We start from the raw sequence: 11,721 nt of genomic DNA on the forward strand, positions 1-11,721 counted from the left end.
ACCCGTGGCTGGCCAGGTCACCTTAAGGTGACCCACGACTGACCGGGTCACCTTGCGGTGATCTGTGTTTTTCAGTCTTCTCGGCGCTGTTTTGGACTTAGGCCTCCATACTTGGCGTGGTTTTGGTGGTTTTTTGACCACCTCTTCTTTTTACAGTTTCTGTACCTCTTGCACGAGAATTCGCACGTGCGCGAGTAGTGCACTATACTTCTGAATACGCTCCTCGAGAGTCGAACGTATCCTTTTGATGCGGACCCATTCATCGGTTAATGGTTTGAAGGAAGAGTCATTTGCTCGCTGTCAAGGTGCTTGGCGTTTCCTAAATTCCAGATCCGTCATATAACGAATCACGTCAACCGGTTCCAAGGCCTTGGCTAGTTGGCGCGTGAGGCGTTGGCGTTACCTTTGACGAGTCCTCTTTGACAGAATCGACACGCCTTCAGCACTCAACTCCTTATCTGAGGAGGAGTTCAAATCTACAGATCTGACTTCATTGGATGCCGGAGGGGTGTTGCAAGGCGCAACTGCAGCAACAATGGGACGATGATCATCGCCCTGAGTCTTCTGATCTGAAGACCAGCGGACCTTCCTGAAGGAGTAGATCTTCCTGCACTTGTGAGGGGAGGAGGATCTAGAGGAAGACGATAGGTATTCCTCGTACTTCTGTTGGTCGAACTTGTACTCGACCTCTGTATCAACAGAGATCAAGATCTTTGGTTGCGACACGATAGCCTCTACAGAGAGGCTGTTGGCTCCCACTGTGGTCGCTAGCGTGTTTGTGTCGAAAATTGGTTTATTCATGGAACTCATTATAACTTCAATCGTTTACAACAAGTTCAAAATAGTTAGTCTTTTTATAAGACTTTTCTTACACGAATAAAAAAATAAAAATACAACTCTCTAGAAACACACGCAGAGGACGTTTATCACCTCTGCTTGCGTGGGATCTTTGCATGTGCCAGGGTTTATTCGTGGATCACCGCGGATCAGATCCGATTGATCGGAATAAAAGATCAATGTTCTTGCTTCACAAAGAAAACAATCGCAGAAGTAAATAATCTCAACCAAGTGAGATTTCTACTCTTCTCAAGATCGGTACAAATTCTGATCTCAAGGAATAACGAAACGAGCCTCAAATCTCTCGAAACGCTCCTTCTTTACGCCGGAGTTCGCCAAAATCTGTTAGCCCTCCTCTGAAATTCGTAGGATTCACTCTCTAAACCGACAACACCTCACTCTCTTTTTAGAATTTCAGATCCCTTGCGTATAGGACCCTAGACTTGTATTTATAGGCTTCAGTTGCGGTGTTTTTGGATAAAAATAAGTGATTTGGCTTCATCTTTAGTTAATAACGGTCTAACCACGTTTAGGGATGATATCCAAGTAGTTGGGAGGTTCTGGAAAGAACAAATCTCGAAAAAACATCTAAATACGCGTTTTCAGGAACCGGGGTGCGAGTCAGTTCAATATGACCCGCGGGTGTGTGGGTCACATTAATGTGACTTGCATATTGGCGGGTCGCTTTGATGCGATTTTCAAGCGACTATGTCTTGTTTTGGTCTTGTTTAGTCGTTTTGCGCACGTTTTGACGTTTCTTTTATTTGTATGCTTTACTGACTCGCTTTGCTTCTCCACGGTATCGGATGATCCTCTTGATGACATTTATTGCATTCGTTTCGTCTCGAACCACGTGTAGGAACTTATAGGTAATTTTTAACGCCTACAGTAATGACTTTGCTAATATTTACGGTCGCCGTGCTTATAATTCAGTCGATTTGTTGAGGAGTCCTCTTTTAGTTAGCAAGTTCAAGCCGAGCTTGGACTTGATCGATACGTGTCGCACTTACATGCTCTGTAGGGCTATTGGGGAAGGTGAAGTAAGTTCGCTTATTTTAGAGTGAGGAATCTTCTACGCATTTGAGTCAAGGTGGAGATTTGTTATAGGTTCCCTCAAATACTTAAATCTATATTGCTTTGGGAGTTCCTTTTATAGCTTGGTTTGTTTTGATCAAGAATCCCTACTTACATTAGACTTTGCATAACCAATCATATTAGAGATTTATTTCTACTTAGACTATTGTTGGGCTTTAGGACATGTGAACTTCTATTCCTATTAGAACTCTTATTCCATAGACAGCAAAGAGTTGAGATCTTCAAGGCTATGTAAGAATAGTTTTTCAAGCCTATTAGGTCATCGATTTTGAGAGCACCAATCAAGAAGAAGAGAAATTTCTTTTGTAAAACCTATTTGATATTCTTATCTTTTATTCCTTTAGTTGAGAGTTGTATTAGGCTTTTGGGGTGTGATTTAGGATGAGTGATTGAGAGATCCACTTTGTATTCCTCGCAATTAGTAAAGTTTTTATTCGCCTTCGCCCATGGATGTAGGCTACAAGCCGAACCACATATTTTTTTGTGCTCTCGTGTGATTGATATTAGCTTGTCCTGGGGAATTTGTCAAAAAAGTATTATATCAATGTAAGTACATATGAGAAAATAAAAGAATGATGTGTGAAAGTCAAAATAGTTCATGTTTAACTTTCATATATATATATATATATATATCAATGAAAGTCAAAACAGTATTATATCAATGTAAGTACATATGAGAAAATAAAAGAATGATGTGTGAAAGTCAAAATAGTTCATGTTTAACTTTCATATATATATATATATATATATCAATGAAAGTCAAAACAGTATTATATCAATGTAAGTACATATGAGAAAATAAAAGAATGATGTGTGAAAGTCAAAATAGTTCATGTTTAACTTTCATATATATATATATATATATATCAATGAAAGTCAAAACAGTATTATATCAATGTAAGTACATATGAGAAAATAAAAGAATGATGTGTGAAAGTCAAAATAGTTCATGTTTAACTTTCATATATATATATATATATATATCAATGAAAGTCAAAACAGTATTATATCAATGTAAGTACATATGAGAAAATAAAAGAATGATGTGTGAAAGTCAAAATAGTTCATGTTTAACTTTCATATATATATATATATATATATCAATGAAAGTCAAAACAGTATTATATCAATGTAAGTACATATGAGAAAATAAAAGAATGATGTGTGAAAGTCAAAATAGTTCATGTTTAACTTTCATATATATATATATATATATATCAATGAAAGTCAAAACAGTATTATATCAATGTAAGTACATATGAGAAAATAAAAGAATGATGTGTGAAAGTCAAAATAGTTCATGTTTAACTTTCATATATATATATATATATATATCAATGAAAGTCAAAACAGTATTATATCAATGTAAGTACATATGAGAAAATAAAAGAATGATGTGTGAAAGTCAAAATAGTTCATGTTTAACTTTCATATATATATATATATATATATCAATGAAAGTCAAAACAGTATTATATCAATGTAAGTACATATGAGAAAATAAAAGAATGATGTGTGAAAGTCAAAATAGTTCATGTTTAACTTTCATATATATATATATATATATATCAATGAAAGTCAAAACAGTATTATATCAATGTAAGTACATATGAGAAAATAAAAGAATGATGTGTGAAAGTCAAAATAGTTCATGTTTAACTTTCATATATATATATATATATATATCAATGAAAGTCAAAACAGTATTATATCAATGTAAGTACATATGAGAAAATAAAAGAATGATGTGTGAAAGTCAAAATAGTTCATGTTTAACTTTCATATATATATATATATATATATCAATGAAAGTCAAAACAGTATTATATCAATGTAAGTACATATGAGAAAATAAAAGAATGATGTGTGAAAGTCAAAATAGTTCATGTTTAACTTTCATATATATATATATATATATATCAATGAAAGTCAAAACAGTATTATATCAATGTAAGTACATATGAGAAAATAAAAGAATGATGTGTGAAAGTCAAAATAGTTCATGTTTAACTTTCATATATATATATATATATATATCAATGAAAGTCAAAACAGTATTATATCAATGTAAGTACATATGAGAAAATAAAAGAATGATGTGTGAAAGTCAAAATAGTTCATGTTTAACTTTCATATATATATATATATATATATCAATGAAAGTCAAAACAGTATTATATCAATGTAAGTACATATGAGAAAATAAAAGAATGATGTGTGAAAGTCAAAATAGTTCATGTTTAACTTTCATATATATATATATATATATATCAATGAAAGTCAAAACAGTATTATATCAATGTAAGTACATATGAGAAAATAAAAGAATGATGTGTGAAAGTCAAAATAGTTCATGTTTAACTTTCATATATATATATATATATATATCAATGAAAGTCAAAACAGTATTATATCAATGTAAGTACATATGAGAAAATAAAAGAATGATGTGTGAAAGTCAAAATAGTTCATGTTTAACTTTCATATATATATATATATATATATCAATGAAAGTCAAAACAGTATTATATCAATGTAAGTACATATGAGAAAATAAAAGAATGATGTGTGAAAGTCAAAATAGTTCATGTTTAACTTTCATATATATATATATATATATATCAATGAAAGTCAAAACAGTATTATATCAATGTAAGTACATATGAGAAAATAAAAGAATGATGTGTGAAAGTCAAAATAGTTCATGTTTAACTTTCATATATATATATATATATATATCAATGAAAGTCAAAACAGTATTATATCAATGTAAGTACATATGAGAAAATAAAAGAATGATGTGTGAAAGTCAAAATAGTTCATGTTTAACTTTCATATATATATATATATATATATCAATGAAAGTCAAAACAGTATTATATCAATGTAAGTACATATGAGAAAATAAAAGAATGATGTGTGAAAGTCAAAATAGTTCATGTTTAACTTTCATATATATATATATATATATATCAATGAAAGTCAAAACAGTATTATATCAATGTAAGTACATATGAGAAAATAAAAGAATGATGTGTGAAAGTCAAAATAGTTCATGTTTAACTTTCATATATATATATATATATATATCAATGAAAGTCAAAACAGTATTATATCAATGTAAGTACATATGAGAAAATAAAAGAATGATGTGTGAAAGTCAAAATAGTTCATGTTTAACTTTCATATATATATATATATATATATCAATGAAAGTCAAAACAGTATTATATCAATGTAAGTACATATGAGAAAATAAAAGAATGATGTGTGAAAGTCAATTTTCTCAACATCTTTCTTTTTAGTTTCATGAATAGGCTTTTTCAATTAAACACTATTTTTTAGTTGTACTCATAAATATAATCTATTCTACATAATTGTAAAAGATAATTTCTACGTTAATTTTTTTTACTGCCACTTTGCCCCTCTTAATTTTGATAATTTCTAAATATATCCATTACTTATATTTAATCATTCAGTGCTACACATGGCCTATTACTATTAACCACCTCTTCATTTTTTCATAACTTTTGGTCATGCACTATTATACTAGTATTTAATACTATTCAGTAGTACAATTGAAATTTACCTTTAATTTTTAGTATTTTTCTATATATATTACTGTTGATGTATGAAATCAAATAGTCAAATGGGATGAGTGATTAAGTTGATGGAGGTGCTCTAACTCTCTGAATGTTTGGCTCCTGAGTAAGTTGTTCTTCCTTGTACAAATAGCAAATCGTAAGAGGGCGGGATTGGGTTCTCCAGTGATTTCTCTGACGATCAAGTTAGTGAGTTGTTTAAGTGGAGAAGTAAAAATAAACTGGAATAGTTCTTAAGCACAGAGAGTAAGTCACAAAGAACTTACCCTGTAATTGAAATAAGTACCTCTTTTTATAGTAGTGGCAGGATGGTAGAAGGGTAACTTCGGTCAAGTATGGGATGATGGCAACGTCAGCCTCAACTTTACTTGTGTTGGTCGACGAGTGGAGAAGATGTCACTTCGGTATTTAATGTGAAGTGATGGGGGTGTGCGGTGCCGATGTGGCCCGATGTGTCATATATACTATTGGGGGCAGATGAATGATGACGTCATAATATATTTAATGGCATTTATTGCGAGGTGATTGGTCACTAATGCATAGGAGGAGGCTCGAGGCTTGAGGTGTTTCGTTGTCTTTCTACTCGTCGGATGGTCAAGAAGTTGAGTCGCCCTCTCAGGGTGTCAGTTGATGAGTCAGCCGAATGGAGTGATTAAGCAACCGGCTCTTGGGTCCTCGATACGTGACGTCTTTCGAGTCGTTCTCGCAAGATGTCGGCGTGTCAAGTCGACCGAGTTGTGCTTTTGTTTATCTTGAGATCCTGACTTGATTATGCATAATGTGGGACACTTATCTGCCATTGATTAGAGATTATTTTTCGTCACTAAAACAACTATAACAATTACTTACGAAAGAGGATTACTATGTCAAAGCTTTTGACTTCCTCTTTTGCCCTATCAGTATTGATAATTCGTTATTATCTACACTTAATCCGTCTCCAATTATTGCACCTAAGCTCTTTAGGGGCTGGTTGTTTTGAGTTTTTTGCCTTGGGGAGGGGGTGGAAAGCTGCCATCCGGAACCCTCCCCGAGACAAAATACTCAAAACAAACAGCCCCTTAGCAATTGTGCACCTTCTCACTTTTCCGAAACCTATAATTAATAATTTATAATAGTAAATTATATATCGCTAAATACAAGTAAGAGTTATACTATTATTTAATAATATAGTATACATATTTAATAGTTTAAGTAGTATAAATTATTTTGGTAGTATTATTTAAATTATAAATTATACTGTTATTTAATAATTATACTATTAAATAACTAGGTATTTATTTTTTACAAAATAAGATAACGATTCATAATAACTATCCTAAATTACAAGTATACTATTACAACAATTACGATATGTCATAAATTTAAATTATGGTTATATTATAATAGTTATTAATACAATTCCTTGTACACAATTTTGTTAATTAACAAAAAAATAAAAAAAAAGTTCAATTTTAAGAATTCATATTATTATTATAAAAACCACTCTGCTATTTTCAAGTCAACAATAAGCACTTGAGACATTACAAAACTTGTGCGGCGACATGCAAAGCACGTGTAACTAGTCATAATAAAAAGCGAACTTCACACTTTTCGATTTACATTCGCAGCCTTGTAAATTTAAGAGTTTATCAGATCGAATTTCCTCCACCTCTCTTTTTTCGGTGTGTGAGGGGCTACGCGAAGATATCGCCGGTCAAAATGACAGGCGGGCCTTTTAGTTTGTTATGATACGATATCCGTAGGACTCCGCGCTTACCTTTCGGCCTTTGGAATTGTGATAGGTACCTGAGTGAGACTCGTTATAGGCCCCTGCTAGATTTATCAAAGCCTCGAATCTCTATAATTTCCTATGTTGCTTCCACAATCGTCATTCAATTTGCATGGAAATAATTATGAAGTAAAAGAAATAGATGTTACTTCTGCTACTTCCAACCAAAAAAAATATATTTGGTTCTTTAAAAAACTTACTTCAAATACTTCCTAAAACGCTTATGTGGCGCCTACGTGTCATCCTTACTTTCAAAATATTTTTCAATTCTCAATACTCAGAAGTAGCTCGTAAGTAGTTGAAATGCGTATTAATTAGCAAATAAATAACTTTTTTTATTAATATTTCCTTTATTAGTTACTTCTAACAACTTTTTATTGATAAAATTGCTCTTAATTTTAACAATTATTTTGTAGTAATTTGTGATGGTCATCGGTCAGCTTTTCTTTGGGATGAAGAGAACAGTTTGTTTATTAATTCTTTGTCTAGCTAAATACCATGTTGATGTTACGATCAAAGGAGCGAGGGAGGAGGGAAATTGGAGATTCATAAGAATTAATGGTCATCCGGAGTCTCATTGTAGGCGAGAGGTAAACAATTATTTTGAAGCTATGTGGTTGAAGGATTCTTCTTGCTCTCAAGTGACGAGAGGTCATAGCTGCATGAAACTGGTTGTAACGTGCTAGATCAAATTAAAGAGCGTGGCGTGGCTTTGAAATTGTGGAAGCAACATGTGTTAATTACTTCCTAGTAATATTTCCAAATGTTATCCAAACAAAGAAAGTAAATGAAGAGGAAGAAGTTCTACTTCCATAACTTCTAAAAATATATGAAACAAAAAAAAATATTATTTTTACTACTCCCTACTTCATAGTTTTGAAAGTTACTTCTATAACATACTTCTTACTTCCAATACTTCCATTATCCAAACGGGCCCTAAAAAAAAATACCGGAGATAAATTTTGTAGAGAGAATAATTGTATTTGGTTCTTGTGTTGTTTGCTACAACATGAGCACGTATATACACGCATCATTATCAATTAATACCTATGATTTTAGGGGATTATCTAGTCACATGTTTTTTCTTGTACACATTCACAACTGTAGGAGAGAATCATGCAATAGAAGTCATTCTTTTCCTGATTCTACCTGGCAGAGATGGAGGGAATTGTCATCTCCATTATGAGCTTGATTTGCCTCAATTGGTATATACTTACAATACAACATATAGATAGAACTGTAATTGGTAGCTAAATTGTAAGGGCAATATTAATTGATGTTAATTTGATTTTATTACTAAAATTAGAAGATGAATGTCTCTTAATTACTTCATTGTCAATTTCGTAGTAAAAAGTTATGGTCCGACAAGAAACAAATTAAAAGGAAAAGTCATCTAATCGCCAGTTTAGTAAACTTGAGCCAGACTACTCTTTCGCTAAATCAGTTTAGTTGTGGGCATAGTGTTGGGGATTTGAAATAATCAAATCAAATCCGTACCCTTCTGGATCTTGTGTTTGAGAGTTGAGCAAGAAAGAAATTCACCACAAATCAAAGATAAAAACTTGTAGGAAAGTAAACAAGAAAGAACACACCAGATTTAACGAGGTTCGGCAACGTGCCTACGTCCTCGGGAGCCACACCACACAATTATTTGATTACTTGAAGAAAATTACAATGCTTGTAATTGACCTCTCTCTCTCTCTCTAAGATTTCTAACATCAAAGAGCCCTCAAAACCTTTTTTTCGTGCTCTTTTTTTCTCTTAAACCCTAAAGGGACGTGTTTCTATTTATAACAAAACACAATCCCAAACAGTTTAGAATTCTAAAACGAGTCTGACATATCCTGATGTGACGCAGACCACACCCATGGCAGATATGGCACCACATCCTGGTGTGGCGCAGACTACACCAATGGCAGACAGTGCAGACTCTGCCACACCCTGGTGTGGCGCAGGCCACACCCATGACAGACAGGGCAGCTTTTGCCACATCCTGGTGTGGCGCAGACCACACCTATGGTCTGTCTTGAATTTTCATACAATTGTTGATTTTGATTCTAGGTTTGGGTCTCCACTCTCAAGACCAACAATCTCCCACTTGGAGATCAAACCACCATCAATGAGCTCTCCCGAACTCCGCCTTCTTCGCAAGCATCTTCTCCTACTTGAAAAATCCATTCTTTAATCATCAATATCCCGGCGATCTCGCCGATCCTCGTAGTGTGGCTCCGCCTTCGTCTTCTACTCATGAAGGCCAACTGAAGTTGCGCACAACTCCAGTTTCTTAATGGTAACTGTCTTCGTCAACATGTCCGCCGGATTTTTACTCCCCAAAATCTTTATCAAATGCAACTTTCCGTCTTTAACTAGCGAGCATATAAAATGATATTTGACGTCGATGTGCTTCGTTCTGGCATGATATACTGGATTATTAGCAAGATGTATAGTGCTCTAGCTATCACAATAAAGAACTCATCTCCCTTGCTTCAGATCCAACTCTTCCAAGCACCTGTTCAACCAGATCATCTCCTTGCTTGCTTCAGTCACCACGACATACTCAGCCTCGGTTGTAGACAAAATCACAATCTTCTGCAGAAGTGAGACTCAGCTCACTGCTGTCGACGCTAAGGTATAAACATACTCCGTGGTGCTTCGCCTCGTATCATGATCACCGGCGAAATCTGCATCCACGTATCCCTGCAGCACCAACTCCTTCCTCCTGAAATATAATGGCTTGTTCGTTGTCCCTCTCAAGTACCGCATTATCCACTTCACGTCTCCCAATGCTGCTTCCCTGGATTGCTTGTAAATCTGCTCACAACTCCCACTGCATGGGAGATGTTCGGTCTTATGCAAACCATCGCGTACATGAGACTCTCAATGGTCAAAGAATATGACACCCTGCTCATATGCTCTCTATCTGCATCTGTCTTAGGCGATTGCTCCTCAGATAGCTGCTCATATGCTCTCTATCTGCATCTGTCTTAGGCGATTGCTCCTCAGATAGCTTGAACTGACTTCCAATGGGTGTGCTAACAACTGTCTTAGGCGATTGCTCCTCAGATAGCTTGAACTGACTTCCAATGGGTGTGCTAACAACTTTAGCATTATGCATGTTGAACATCTGAAGTACCTTCTCAATGTATTCAAATCTCAATGTCCCTTCAGCTTCATCCCTACTGATTCGCATCCCTAAAATCTGCTTCGCTGTACCCAGATCCTTAATTACAAACTCCTTTATGTAGGCATCGAAAATTGCCTATAGGTCTCCATGAACGGTTCAGTGTTAAAAAAGCGACGATGAACGTCACTATCCGAACCACAGGAGTCCAATTGACGTCGACGAACGACTGAAGTGAATCGACGAGCTACGTGAGCTTGTGGGATTTCGGAACAACCAAGACCCGGACCAATCGGGAACCCGGCGGTGTTCACAAAAAGGACAACGCCCTTCGTGCCTTGACCACTCTACGGATAATCCAACCACCAGAGCGGATCGAACTCTTCGTCAAGCATCCAACGCATCCGAAATCAATTAAATCCGAGTTGGGACGATGAATCAACGGCAAACACACCCGGAAGAACCTCGGACTAAACTGGGGCACCCGGGGGTGTCTCGGTGTTCGCGGGGAAATTCGTTGCTTTCTTTGTTATTGATTCCATTGTCATCTTGAGTTACAACTTTTTGAGTTACAAAAGATCCGGTCTTTTTATAAGATCCGGTTACAACGAAAATCAAAGAGAAATAAACAAAGATTACAATTTGTTTCCTTTTGTGTCGAACGAATCGCGAGCTCCTGTTTGCGGTCGCTCGCTTTGTGGGTTCTTTGCCTGCGCCGGGGTTGTTTGCCGTGGACCACCGCGAGATCTAGATCCGGTCGGATCTACGCAGTACGACGGGTATTATTTCACCAAGGAAATAATAGCCGGGGAGGATTGTTTCACCAAGGAAACAATCGTCCAAGTCTCGGGATCTAAGACCAAGCTTAGATCCGGAGTGTAGCAACGTAGATCTGAGATCCGATCCTCTCGAACACCTGCCTTATTTGACGTTGATGATCGCCGAACACTAGATCTGGATGAGCAAGTCATTGATGTCCCAAAGTTAAGATCTTTTTTAGATCTGAGTCTCCAATCCTGCAGGGCTTCGCCTCCTCCAAAATCCCACCTTTGAAATGAACCAAGGCCTAGCCTATTTATAGGCACCCAGATCTGTGCCTAGGCACAGATCTGGGCCGGCCACCTCATGGTGGCTCGGCTAAGGCCGAGCCACCTTGAGGTGGCTCGGCTTTGTGAGTTGTGTCCGTTTTCCGGTTTTGTCCGTGATTCGGTTGATTGAGACTCTGATTGGTTGATCTGATTTGGCAGTAAGTCGGATTTCTGATTTGGCAGTAAATCCGCTTCTGAGTTCGAGTCCGA

Source organism: Asparagus officinalis, chromosome 4, assembly GCF_001876935.1.
Source record: "Asparagus officinalis chromosome 4, Aspof.V1, whole genome shotgun sequence".
NCBI classification, from domain to species: domain Eukaryota; kingdom Viridiplantae; phylum Streptophyta; class Magnoliopsida; order Asparagales; family Asparagaceae; genus Asparagus; species Asparagus officinalis.